At 42.2% G+C, this 12,728-nt stretch overlaps 1 long non-coding RNA gene and 1 other non-coding gene across 5 annotated transcripts; both read right to left on the reverse strand.

The window, feature by feature from the left end:
• Positions 1 to 359: 359 nt before the first annotated feature.
• On the reverse strand, positions 360 to 11,126 carry LOC143399842 (uncharacterized). 4 transcript variants are annotated; one of them, XR_013091440.2, is made up of 6 exons: positions 11,045 to 11,126; positions 9,125 to 9,208; positions 8,478 to 8,515; positions 6,767 to 6,866; positions 5,465 to 5,545; positions 360 to 3,787 (listed from the first exon to the last, which is right to left on the reverse strand). It is a non-coding gene; the product is annotated as an uncharacterized LOC143399842 (long non-coding RNA). The 4 variants fall into 4 exon arrangements; XR_013091438.2 differs by having other exon boundaries at positions 9,066 to 9,208; XR_013091441.2 differs by having other exon boundaries at positions 9,066 to 9,187; positions 11,045 to 11,091.
• On the reverse strand, positions 5,683 to 5,883 carry LOC143400561 (small nucleolar RNA SNORA74). Its single transcript, XR_013091477.1, has one exon. It is a non-coding gene; the product is annotated as a small nucleolar RNA SNORA74 (small nucleolar RNA).
• Positions 11,127 to 12,728: the final 1,602 nt, after the last annotated feature.

A 12,728-nucleotide genomic window follows, 5' to 3' on the forward strand; every position in this document is an offset into this window, starting at 1 on the left:
GTGGGGGAGTTAACTCAAGTCACTTGCGAGGTTGGTGTCCCACACCCCAGAAAAACAAAGATAACAGGAATTCATTCACCAAATGCTTATTTCATGAAGAACATTCTACAAGGTTGGGAATACAATAATGAAAAAGATAAAATTGCAAGCCCTAGAGGACCTTGGTCTGATGAAGTATACTGAAGGAGCCTGGCAGCGAGCAGAGTTACTATTAGATCAAGTTCTATTCACATTTGGGTTATTTGGGACTGGAAGTAGTATGTACCAGGAAGAATGAGACCTTAAAAACAATAATTGCTGTTGAGAATGAACAGTATAAATGACAACTTTGGTACAGCTAAATGATGAAACTTTTAAAGAATTTTTTTAATATTTATTTTTTAGTTTTTGGCGGACACAACATATCTGTATGTGGTGCTGAGGATTGAATCTGGGCTGCAGGCATGCCAGGCGAGCGCACTACTGCTTGAGCCATATCCCCAGCCCAAAATGATGAAACTTTTAATGCCAACATCTGTATTTGAGCTGAGAAGAAAATATACATATATGAAGGACAAAATCCATTAAAACACACAAAGGAAGTCATGAGAAATACATGTTTGTACATACATGTTATTTTTGGTGCTGGACTCAGAGAAGGGCCTGGTGCATGCTAATAAGCATGTACTTTATATATGAGCTACATATATACTACTGTAAATGTACTTTATGTATGAGGCTCGTGCTCTACCACTGAGCTACAACCCCAATCCATAATGTATGCTTAACATGTACAAGGTTTGACCCCCAGCACAGGGGTCGGGAGGGGAGAACTACTTGCAATGGTCACAGAGACAAAACCAGAGCTTATGCAATATTGTCTTCGGCAGAATACCAACCTCAGAATCTTCTATTGCAATAGATTTGAATGCCCTTGGACTGCCTTTTTTTCCTTTGGTACCAGGGATTGAACCCAGAGGCACTCAAGCACTAGGCCACATGCCCAGACCTTTTACATTAAAAAAAAAAATTCAGACAGGGTCTCCCAAAGTTGCTGAACCTGGCTTTGAACTCCTAATCCTCTGCCTCAGTTTCCCAAGCCACTGGAGTTATAGGTGCATACCATGTGACCAGCACCTCCATACCTTTTTGAGAGGGTCTTGTCAAAATGCTAAGGCTGGGCAAGAACCGCAATCCTTTTGCTTCAGTCTCCAGAGCTGCTGTGATTACAAGTGTACACAACACCCAGCAATGCTTTGCCTTCTAAGTGCTTGATTATAATTTGTCTCAGTAATGATTTCTTAATATTTAATCTATTTGGAGTTCATCTCCCTCTCCAAATTAGGGAACTTTATATTCTATAATGAAAACCTGTGACTTTCATTTTGCTTTTTCCAAAGCACCCATAATGCATATATTCATTTGTTTGGTATCTGATAAGTCTCAGGCTTTTACTCCCCCTAGGTAGGAATTTAAACATACTCTACCAGTTTCATCCTGTCATTTTCAAGACAAGTCCTTTGTAGGCTAGCCACACACAATCCTCTTGCCTTAGTGTCCCAAGTGCTGGGGAGTACAGGTTGGTAGAAATAGACACTGTGTTCTTCAGGTCCAGAATTTGGATCATCTCAAGCTTACAACTTGTAGAAATCTCCATTACTCTGGAGCAGGGGATACTTCGTTTGGTAGGCTCATGTTTCCTGGCTGTTAATGACCCCTATGGCTATTGTGTTAGTGTTGTGCATTTTTAAGAAATAAGTGTTTTCAGGTCAATGTAGGCATGTCCTGATAGAGACATTTGGACAGGGGTCCCTTCCTCCTTTATACTTTGTGTTTATGAAGTATTTTCTAGAGCCATGCTCTTTAATAGCCATAAGCTACTTTGTGTTTCTCCTATTTTAGCAAGTTAACTGTCACATCATAACAGGAGCTATTCTAAGAGAGGGTGGCAAAAATTTCTGTATTTAAAAGGTCTCTGCTAAACTCTGGCCTTGTTCACACCAAGAATACAGTCCACTAGGCTACATCCCTGGCCCCAGAATTTCATAATTTTCACATCATATTTTAATCACATTGGGATTGGTGCCAAAATTTGGACTTATAATAATGTACCCCAAAGTCTCATGAATTAAAGGCTTGGTCACCATATTGACATGTTTTTAAACTTATTCCTCACAAATGCCAGGCAAGCGCTCTACCACTCAGCCACAACCCCAGCATTTCTTTTTTTTTAAACTCCGCAGTAAGGCTGGGATCGTGGCTCAATAGTAGAGTGCTTGCCTCACATATGTGAGGCACTGGGTTCAATTCTCAGCCCTGCATATAAAGAAATGAATAAAATAAAGGTTCATGAACAATTAAAAACTTCACAGTATCTTAATGTCTAATTTTGGACTTCCTTATCTGCTCAATTGATATGTATTTCATTCTGTTTGTAATGTTGTAACTAATTTTACAGATTATTTTCCCATAAGAATGTTAGAAAACACTGTACTTCCAAGAGAAGTATGACAACCTAAATGTAATGTGATATTCTTTAATAAAATATTTTTTTAGTAGTAGATGGACACAATACCTTTTTTTAAAAGTAGTGCTAAGGATTGAATCCAGTGCCTCACATGTTTTAGGCAAGCATGCTACCATTGAGCTATACCCCCGGCCCTGTAATATGGCATACATATTAGGATCCTAAAACAAAAGGACTTTAGCTGTAGGTATAACTCAGTGGAAGAATACATGCTTAGCTTGCTCAGGGTCCTGAATTTGATGTCTAGTACCACAAAACAAAAAAACTAAGAAAACCTAAATAAAATATTGACTTAAATACTAATGAATCAATATTAGCCTATTCATTGCAACAATCATAACACACTAATGTAAGATGTTTTTAGGGGAAAATGGATATGTGCTTCACTGGAAGTATTCTAAAATAAATTCCATTCCATGTCTATGATGTCACCCCTTTCCTGAGGAGTAGTAAAGTTACCCTTAACATGCAGCAGGGAACACTCTCACGCCTCAAAGGAGCTTTACTTAAGGACAAGGAAGGCCAAATAAATAGGGGTTCCTTTGAATCAGGCCTTAGGCTACAGAATTGACAAATACATAACCCAGCAAGTTGGCTTATATATACTCCTAAATAATAGTTAGTAGAAACATGTTGCTGAGCTGAAATTTTAAGTATTACAATTAATTTGTTAATTCAGTGAAATTGTGTATATTGACAAGTCCATTAACTAGAGCTGCTCATAAAGCCCTAATTAAGCAATAAGATTCATAGGAGTCATTCTCACTCTTTTCAAGTTCTTAATTAATTGCTCTTAGCTGGTTGTTTTCCTTTGTGTGAATTCCTAGGTACTCAGCCACCTTTTTGCATCCCTTTGAGGTTTACAGAGTTACCCCTCTGGGCTTTGTTTTCCCCATTGAAATTTGAGACAAGATCCAAAATTTCAATGTAAAAAAACCCCAGAAAACCACTTTCATTAGTTTCTTTGAACTTAGGAAGAAGAACATAAAATAATGATAGGTGTCTGAGATAACACTTATTATAGTTCCCTACTTACCTCTTAATATGGTACAGGTTTGGGACCTAAAACCTGGCCAGTACTTGGTGTTTATTGCTACCTATAACAGTTAGCAGCTTGGATATTCACAGACCAATAAACCTGGCAATCTAATTCCACTGCCCATTGAAGCATGGGAAAATAAAAAGAGAAAAGAAAGGGATTTAAAAAAACAAAAACAGCCCCCCGCCAAAACTATTCAAATGTTTTACTTCATCTTCTTAAGACAACAGGACATAAATTTGCTGGAAAAAAAAGAGAGAAACAACTGTTATCAATTAAGAAATCTGTGCATGATTATGTCATTAAAACCTCTTGGAATATTATTACAGGTCCACAAACACCAAATTATCCCTTTTTAAGTGGTGACTTAGGAACCTCTTCTCTGTACATGAGTAGCCCTATCTGTGGTCAAGAATTGAGACCCCAGATTTAAAGGCCTACCAGAGGACTAATAGCTCAGGGGCAAAGCACAGCCCTAGGTTCAATCCCCAGGATCCCCACCCCCATCAACAACAAAAACCACCCAAATCCCATGGAGCTACCAATGACATAAAATTTTTCTTTTTCTATTTCACTACCTATGACAAAGTTCATGATCAAAGGCTCTGCTGGCAACTGAAGACTGCTATTTTCTTCCTTAAAATCCCCCCAAGATGTGCATTAAAAACAGAGAACCACTATGAATAAAAGTATGCCCAGCAAACAATTCCCATCAAAAGAAACAAGAAATAATTTACTTCAATTACCTTTGTCCTCTAAGAGCTGAACCCGTCACTAATGAGCTATTTGACTCAAGGCCCAAATAATCTACAGAATAGGGTCACCAAACCATATCCCACAGGCCAATTCTAGCTTGCGGTCTACAGGGTTTTTTTTTTTAATTTTAATATTTATTTATTTATTTATTTTTAGTGGACACAACATCTTTGTTTGTATGTGGTGCTCAGGATCGAACCTGGGCCGCACGCATGCCAGGCGAGTGCGCTACCGCTTGAGCCACATCCCCAGCCCGGCCTACAGGGTTTTGTTGTCTGTAGTACTAGGAATTAAACCCAGGGTACTTTATCACTTGAGCTATATCCTCAGCCCTTTTTATTTTTTTGAGGCAGTCTCACCAAGTTGCCCAGACTGATCTTGAATTTGTAATCCTCTTGCCTCAGTATCCTGAGTAGCTGAAACTGTGCATGTCTAGGCTACAACCTAATTTTTTTAAGGGTGGGTGGGGGTGTTCCAGGGAGTGAACCCAGGGGCCTTTGAGCCACATCCCCAGCCCTGTTATTTTTTTTTTTAAGACAGAATCTTGCTAAGTTGCTGAGTCTGCCTTTCAACTTGTGATTCTGCCAAGGTCCCCCAAGCCACCACACCCGGTGTAACCTGTTTTTGAATGGCCCCCAAAAATAAGAATGGAAAAATGTGACACTCGATTTTTATGAAATTCCAAGTCCAGTGCTCATAAATAAGATTTGCTGAAACACAGCCATGTTTTTTTGTTGACATACTAAGGTTGCTTTCACACTACAATTGCAAAGAAGTTACAAAGACCACATGGCTGCACAAGCCTAAAATATTTATGATCTGGGCCATTTCAGGATGTTTGCAGATCTCTGCTCTAAGAGTATACAATAAACTTTTTGTGTTGGTGAAATGTGCTAGCTGTCCTATATGGTAGTCACTAGTCAAACATACTGAGATTGAAAAACTGGTTTATTTCATTTTTACAACTTAACTAGCCATATGTATTGTACAGCACAGCTCTAAAAAAATGACAGTTGGATTTTAAGCATTTGTCTCTACCCAGTGCCTCACACATACTAGGCAAGTACTCTACCACTGAGCCACAACCCCAATTCCCTCCATAATTTTAAGCTGTTCCACCCATCTGAGCTGAAATATATAACAAAAAGGACTATATACATTACTTGTCTTGGTGTGCACAAAGCTGTCAGATGTCTGAGGTCTTGATGAAGACAGGTTTCTCATTCTGATTCAGGTTAAAGTATCTAGGATTCAAAGGTAAAGGATGACATGTTTTCCTTTAAGACTATCCCTTGGATGCTGAGGCCCTGCACATGTTAGGCAAGTGCTCTAGCACTGAGCTAACACTCCCAGCCCCAGGGTACTTTTCTAACTAAAAAAAGTTGTTTGCACCCAGACTAGGACCAACTCCACAGGAGGAGTCATTCCACTCTCAGAGGTGCAGAACACTGCCTGAAGGTACTTAGCTACAACACCAAAACAGTGCTTGGAGCCAAACCTCAATAAAGACAGTGCTTGCTCTTCCAACAGTGTAACACAATCACAGGCACCACACTAGCCTGGATAGCTGACAACCGCTGGATTGTTTCTGAAACAAATTTCTCATCCTTACAGCCTCCACCCTCATAGAAGACAGAGTTACAATATCAGCAGTAGCTAGAAGCAGGAAAGGAAGCATTTTCCATGCTTTTTTTTTTTTTAAAAAATATTCATCTTTTCAGTTGTAGCTGGAGACAATGCCTTTATTTATTTCTATGTGGTGCTAGGATTGAACCCAGAGCCTCGCACATGCCAGGCAAAGGCTCTACCTCTGAGCCATAACCCCAGCCTGCTTTGGGGTATTTTATCCAACATTCAAGAAGTTCCTGCCATGTGCTAGGGGCTGAAAATTCCCTCAAAAAATTTACAATCTCCCTGTAAATACCCCAGATGGAATGACACAGCGAATCTGCAAGGTCCTATATATTTTCACCCAAACCACCAAAATCCTACTTTAATTGCTTGGAGACTGAATTTATTGGGGGCAAACAGTGAATTTCATCCCAATTATTTCTCTTTCTTTCTGTACTGGAGATTGAACCCAGGGGCTATTGACCACTGAGTTATATCCGCAGCCCTTTTTATTTTTAATTTGAGACAGTAAGTTGCTTAGGGACTTGCTAAATCACTAAGGCTAGCCTCAAACTCGCAATCCTCTTGCCTCAGCCTTTGGAGACTGTGCCACCATGCCTGGCACAGAGGAGGTAAACAACTCTAGAATGAACAGGGATATGTATCTGAAAACTCCACATGTACACTGTCCACCCTTCACTATTTCCTCTCTTCTGGAGGCTGAAGAATATCACAATTTCAAGTCATCCTAAAAAGGCAGGCAAGTAAGATTTAATGATCTATTATATATAATAGTGACTATAATAACAATGCCTTATACATTTCAAAATTGCTAATATGAGAAATTCACTCACCTGCCGCCCAATGCCAAAGAATGGATTCAGAGACAGGAGGTACAAAAGTGAGGCTCTAATGGCAGTCTTGCAAGATCCAGTGTCTGGTGACCATGCACCCCTAGAACAATTACATCAAGCATTTTATTCCCTAAAATGCAGTTTCCCTCCCCTGGTTCCTCACAGGCCGAGTACTATGGGGTCATAATCTTCCTGAAAGTTGCCTGAATTTCCTTATAAGGTTTCTCCCTTTTTGGTTGTTTCCCAAACCAATCAAATTTAGGCGTATGGGCTGGGGTTGTGGCTCAGCGGTACAGCGCTCGCCCAGCATGTGTGAGGCCCTGGGTTAAACCCTCAGCACTACATATAAATAAATAAATAAATTATATATATATATATATATAAAGTTTAGGTGTATATATTTGAAAAAGAGCATGCGTGGGCTAACTTTGGGCCAATCAAATCTAGATGTACACTCAAGCCTGCACTAAGATGGGAAGTGCAGGGTGAGGGTACAGGAGTTTATTCCTGATGTTCTGTTGGTGCTAAGGATATACTGACAGCTTGCTGGTGATTTTGTGCATTGAGGTGGTCATATCATCAAGCTGCTGTGCAAACTGGTTATCAATGACCCTCCACTCCAAGCTAAGCCACTGGCATCCTCTTACTTTGAAAAAACCAACAATATTGCTTGCCACTTATGATTTATCATGTTGTCTATACCTTAAGAATTATTTTTATCTCCCATTATTTGCTTTTCCTGCCTATGAGAGCCATAAAGCTAACCATCCCCCATGTCTCTAGTCACAAAACAAGCTTTGATAACTTAGCTTCCCTCTCCCAAACATCCTCACCAGTTCCTCATGTGGAAATTAGGATGTTACTTTTCACAGAAGCAGTAACTAAATCAGCTCTATTGGACAATCCCAGAATCACCCTATGTGATGTTTGCCTAGGAGAGGCATCTCTTCTGAGAAAACACTTTGAAGGGATTCAATACTTAACTACTCTATAAAGGGACAACAACTCTATAACTCTATAAATTATTACTAGTTCCCAGAGCCCCTCAATTTTTTTTTCTTTTTGAGATGGGATCTCACTAGTTTGCTCAGACTGGCCTGAACTCACTATCTTTCTGCCTGAACCTAAGTGGCTGAATTACTGGTGTGTCATCATGCCTGGCAATATTTTCATGCATGGGTTTTTGCTTTGATTTCAGTGAAATCAGTAAAATTTCCATTGACTTCTGTCCTGCATCATTTGCTTAGGTACAAGGTTACAGCCTACAGCTGGGTCCAAAGGACTATTGTGTTATACTCACCTGGGGTCACAAGTACTTTTGAATACTTAACAGGCACTAAAAAATTAAATGTGACTTCCCCCCTCTATTTACATATCCCTCCCTGGCTTAATTACTTGTATTTTATTTCCAAGGTATGAGTCAAGCAACTTAATACAAGCCAAACCTGTTAGACCAGTACCTACATAGGAAGGTCTGGATTTCAGGTTTCTCCCTGCAAAAATCATGCTTACAGATTTAACCTTGATGTATAAACAATTATGCTGACATCCTGGTGTAGTCAACAGTACAGGGTCAGCATGAACCGAGACCAGAATGCCAACCAGCTATTGGCTGCTGTTCTCCCAGCAGTGTAACACTTGCCTAGGTACAAGGCAACCTAGGCAGCTGCCTACAGCTGGGGCCAAAGGAGGACAATGGTATTATTATTACCTGGGGTCATATCTGCCTTAAGTCCATAGCTGGCCACTCTGCAATCAAAACAAACCAAGTTATAGTCAGCCAACAGTTAGTGAACACGTGTAAAGATTAGAGGCCCTGTAACTTAAAGAGGCCAGAGCAAAAGAAACAATAGTGGACAATAAAACAGCCTATCCCTGGTTAGCTTTGTTTTCACATTATTTAAAATTATTATTTTGTGTGTGCAACTGGAATGCTCTACCACTGAGTTACACCCCCAGCCCTTTTATTTTTACACAGGATCTAAGTTGCTGAAGCTGACTTCAAACTTGGAATCTTCCTTCTTCAGCTTCCAGTGCTGTTGGGATTACAGGTGTGTGCCACTATGCCTGGCTCAAATCATATTTACTAATATACCACAGCAGTTCAACAGCAACCAAAACAATGGCCCAGTCAACAATTGTCAGAGAGCATGGCTCTTCCACCTAATGCCAAACCACACTGGGCAAGTAACTTTGAACCTCAGTCTCCTCATTTGGAGAATGGGGATATTATTAACAGTGCTCTGCACATAGATTTAAATGGAATATAGGTTAAACCCACAGGATATGTAGAACTTACCTTTCAGGAAGAGATCTAGGATTGGGCTGGGGATGTGGCTCAAGCGGTAGTGAGCTCACCTGGCATGCGTGCGGCCCGGGTTCGATCCTCAGCACCACATACAAAGATGTTGTGTCTGCTACCTAAAAAAATTTTCTCTCACTCTTTAAAAAAAAAAAAGAGAGAGATCTAGGATTGTTAGAGATCTGGGGCCTCTGAGAAACTGAGGTAGTGCGAAGACCACCCCACTTCAAACCCCCAATTCAAGTCAGAGAGATTTCAGATATATTGCTCAGCAATATATCAAAAGTGAGTTTATTGAAAGGACAGGGAAAGAGGACACCCTCTAGGGAGAGTGGATTCACTCAGAGAGGGACAGTATGCCTCTCCTACACTCCAGTTTTATTGGGGATCTCAGAGAATCCTGCCCAGGTTCACCTCTTGACTTTTTATTTTTTAGAGAGAATTTTAATATTTATTTCTTAGTATTTGGCGAACACAACATCTTTGTCTGTATGTGGTGCTGAGGATCGAACCTGGGCCCCACGCATGCCAGGCGAGCGCGCTACCGCTTGAGCCACATCCCCAGCCCATTGTTTATTTTTTTTAAAGAGGGGGGGAAGGGTTAATATTTATTTTTTAGATTTCAGCGGACACAACATCTTTTTATGTGGTGCTGAGGATCGAACCCGTATGCCAGGCAAGTGCGCTACCGCTCGAGGCACATCCCCAGCCCACCTCTTGACTTTTAAAAGGTCAGCAATATGACATCAGACTTTCAACCACTGACTCACATTCCCAGCCCTATTTTGTATTCTATTTAGAGACAGGACCTCACTGAGTTGCTTAGCACCTCGCCATTACTGAGGCTGTCTTTGAACTCCAGATCCTCCTGAGGAGCTGGGATTAGAGTTGTGCACCACCATGCCTGGCCAGTTGACTCATTTTATAGTTATTCCCTAACCTCATGTTCCTACCATTCACAAATGTTTGTACCCTAACATTATGAGTAAGGGAAGGTTGTCCAGGAAGAATGAGCAGTGAAAACTAGAAAGGCTGGCTAGGAACAATGGTGCTGCCCAGGCCTGTAATCCCAAAGACTGGTGGGGAGGCTGAGCCAGAAGTATCCCAAGTTCAAGGCAGACTCAGCAATTTAGTGAGAATATTTCTCAATAAATAAAAATAAATTGGAAAGCTGGGGATGTGGCTCTGTGGTTAAGGATCCCTGGGTTCAATCCCAATTGCCTAGTACCATATAAAATAGATGTTTGCAAAGACGTTAACAAATATTTCTACACGCTCGCCATTATAATTTGTTTTTATAAAGTGAGTTTATGTAAGTCCATACCTCTTTTCCAGCCATTCTCAATTTCACATCTAACCTCCTCGGGAGAAACAGGAATGCATGGAAAACTCAATGTTGGGGTCTGAAAAGGAACCTAGGTAGGCGCAGTGGCGGAAGCCAGTCATGGGGGAAGGGGGGGCTTACACAGAAGGACTACAAATTCGAGGCCAGCCTCAGCAACTTAGCAAGGCCCAAGCAACTCTGTCTCAAAATTTTTAAAAAATTTAAAAGGTCTGGGGATGTAGCTCATTGGTAAAGCGCCCCGGCTTCAATCCCCAATACCAAACCAAATAAAAACCACGAATCTCAACTAGACTGCCTCTTTCGGGGCCTCTGGTTTTAGAGGCTGCCCCAGTTCCACCCGACACGTGCTCCTCACGATCTTCCCAAGCTCTGCCCATGGCGGCGCTGGGAGAGCGAGGCTTCCAGGGTCAGGCTCCTGGCGACTCTCCAGTGAGAAGAGGGATGGCAGAACATAGCGGACGGTTCTGAGGCTATGATTTCCCAGCGTCTTTTCAAAAAAGCCCTCCAAGCCTGGGATCTCCAGGGAACAAACCCCAATTCCGTCCCGAGCTCTGGCAGAAGCCTCCCCACACTCCATCTCGCCCCAGACGAGTAAACCCCCCAGACTGCTGCTCACCCGGCCCTCACTCACCCGCACGTGTCCGGAGCTCCGCAGCGGGTGCTACTCCGGAGAGAGGCCGCAGGGGAAAGGGCAGCCGAGGGCTGAAGGGAGCCCCGCCCCGGAGCGGCTGCAGGGCGGGACGTTGGGGCGGGGCTTGAAGTCCCGCCCAGGAAAGGCCGATTTAAAAAAAAACAAAAAACGCGAGGGTGGTGGTGGAGGTGAGGCCCCGCGGGAGAAAGAACTGAGATCCTAATCGTGGCTACATTTGTTGGACTCCCAATCCATGTCTTATGGGTAGAAGGGAAGCTGGGTTGGGAGCTGCTAAAGAGGGTACCTACGTCTTAGTGGGGCCAGGCTGGCTGCCTGCCCGCATCGAGTGCGCTAGGGATACTGATTTCACTCCTGTGCCTGGCACATTTTGGTTGCTGCCGCTGTAGCTCGCGCTTTTGCACCTTCTACAAAGATCCTCTTACTGACTTGCTGCAGCAGGGCTGTCACTCGGTTAATAGATCTCCCACCTACACAGGTCACCTTGGTCTGGTCTTCGGGATCTCTCCAGGTTTTCCAATACACAGGCCCTTCATTCCTATAGGCTAACCCTGCAGCCACATCCCTAGTGCCCTGCAGTAGGATCCTTAGCTGGGCTGCTGAAGAACACTGGCTTTCTCTGCCAGGCTTGCTCTGCTTGCGTGATAAAATCAGCCACAGATGTCATGTCCTTGATCTGGACAGCCTGCCGCCATACCAAGATTTCTTTTGAACACCAAATTTCCTTTCTCCACTTGGAGTCATTATGATGACTTTTCTTTCTTTCTTTTTTTCTTATATATAGTTCTAGTTGTTGATGGACATTTATTTTATTTATTTACTCATATGTGGTGCTGAGAATCGAACCCCGTGCCTCACACATGCTAGGCAAGCCCAGTACTTCTGAGTTACAACCTCAGCCCTAGAGCTGCTCCCTTTCTGATCCCCTTCTTCCACTTCAAAAGCATCCTCTACTGAGCACGATTGTGACGCTAGTCCCTAGAAATCAGCCACTGCCCTTGGCATCTGCCAACATGTTTTACTATTTCCTCAGTTCTTACATAATGAAATAAAAGAAGTGCTTTCTGTGCACCCAACACTTGCAGACATCTACTGAAAAAGCTCAGAACCCCAAATTGATTTCAACAAGAGACTGTAGGCTACAGGGCCAAAGAACCATGGAGAAATGGACAAATGGCAAGCATAAATCCTCCTCAATTTTGATGGAGTTGGACACAGACTAGTTAGGAAAAGGCTTACATAAATCCAGTAATTTAAAAAGTCACATGACCAGTGCTGTGCTGGTAGGCAGGAGCTCTGCTTTGCGCTTAAAGAGGAATGTGGCTGAAGACTGCTCCATAATCAATGCCGCCACATCTAGCTGTCACAGTGTGTTCATAAAGGAGGATTATGAGAGCTATAAAACCAAGCAGATTGGGTGGGTAATTGTCCTGTGGAGCTCTGCTAAAGGAGAAATTGAATTGGCATCTCATATATTTTACTATCTTTCCTTCTAAACACACAAAGTGGAGAAGGCAGAGTTACCCTGAGGATTCATGAAAAGGAAAGATGAGGTGTGTGTGTGTGTGAGTGAGAGAGAGAGAGAGAGAGGGAGAGAGAACATGCACATGTGTGATTTCAGAAAGGAGACAGGAAGTAATTGAACAGTGGAGATCTGAAGGCCCTT

The sequence above is a fragment of the Callospermophilus lateralis genome, chromosome 5 (genome assembly GCF_048772815.1).
Source record: "Callospermophilus lateralis isolate mCalLat2 chromosome 5, mCalLat2.hap1, whole genome shotgun sequence".
Classification (NCBI taxonomy): domain Eukaryota; kingdom Metazoa; phylum Chordata; class Mammalia; order Rodentia; family Sciuridae; genus Callospermophilus; species Callospermophilus lateralis.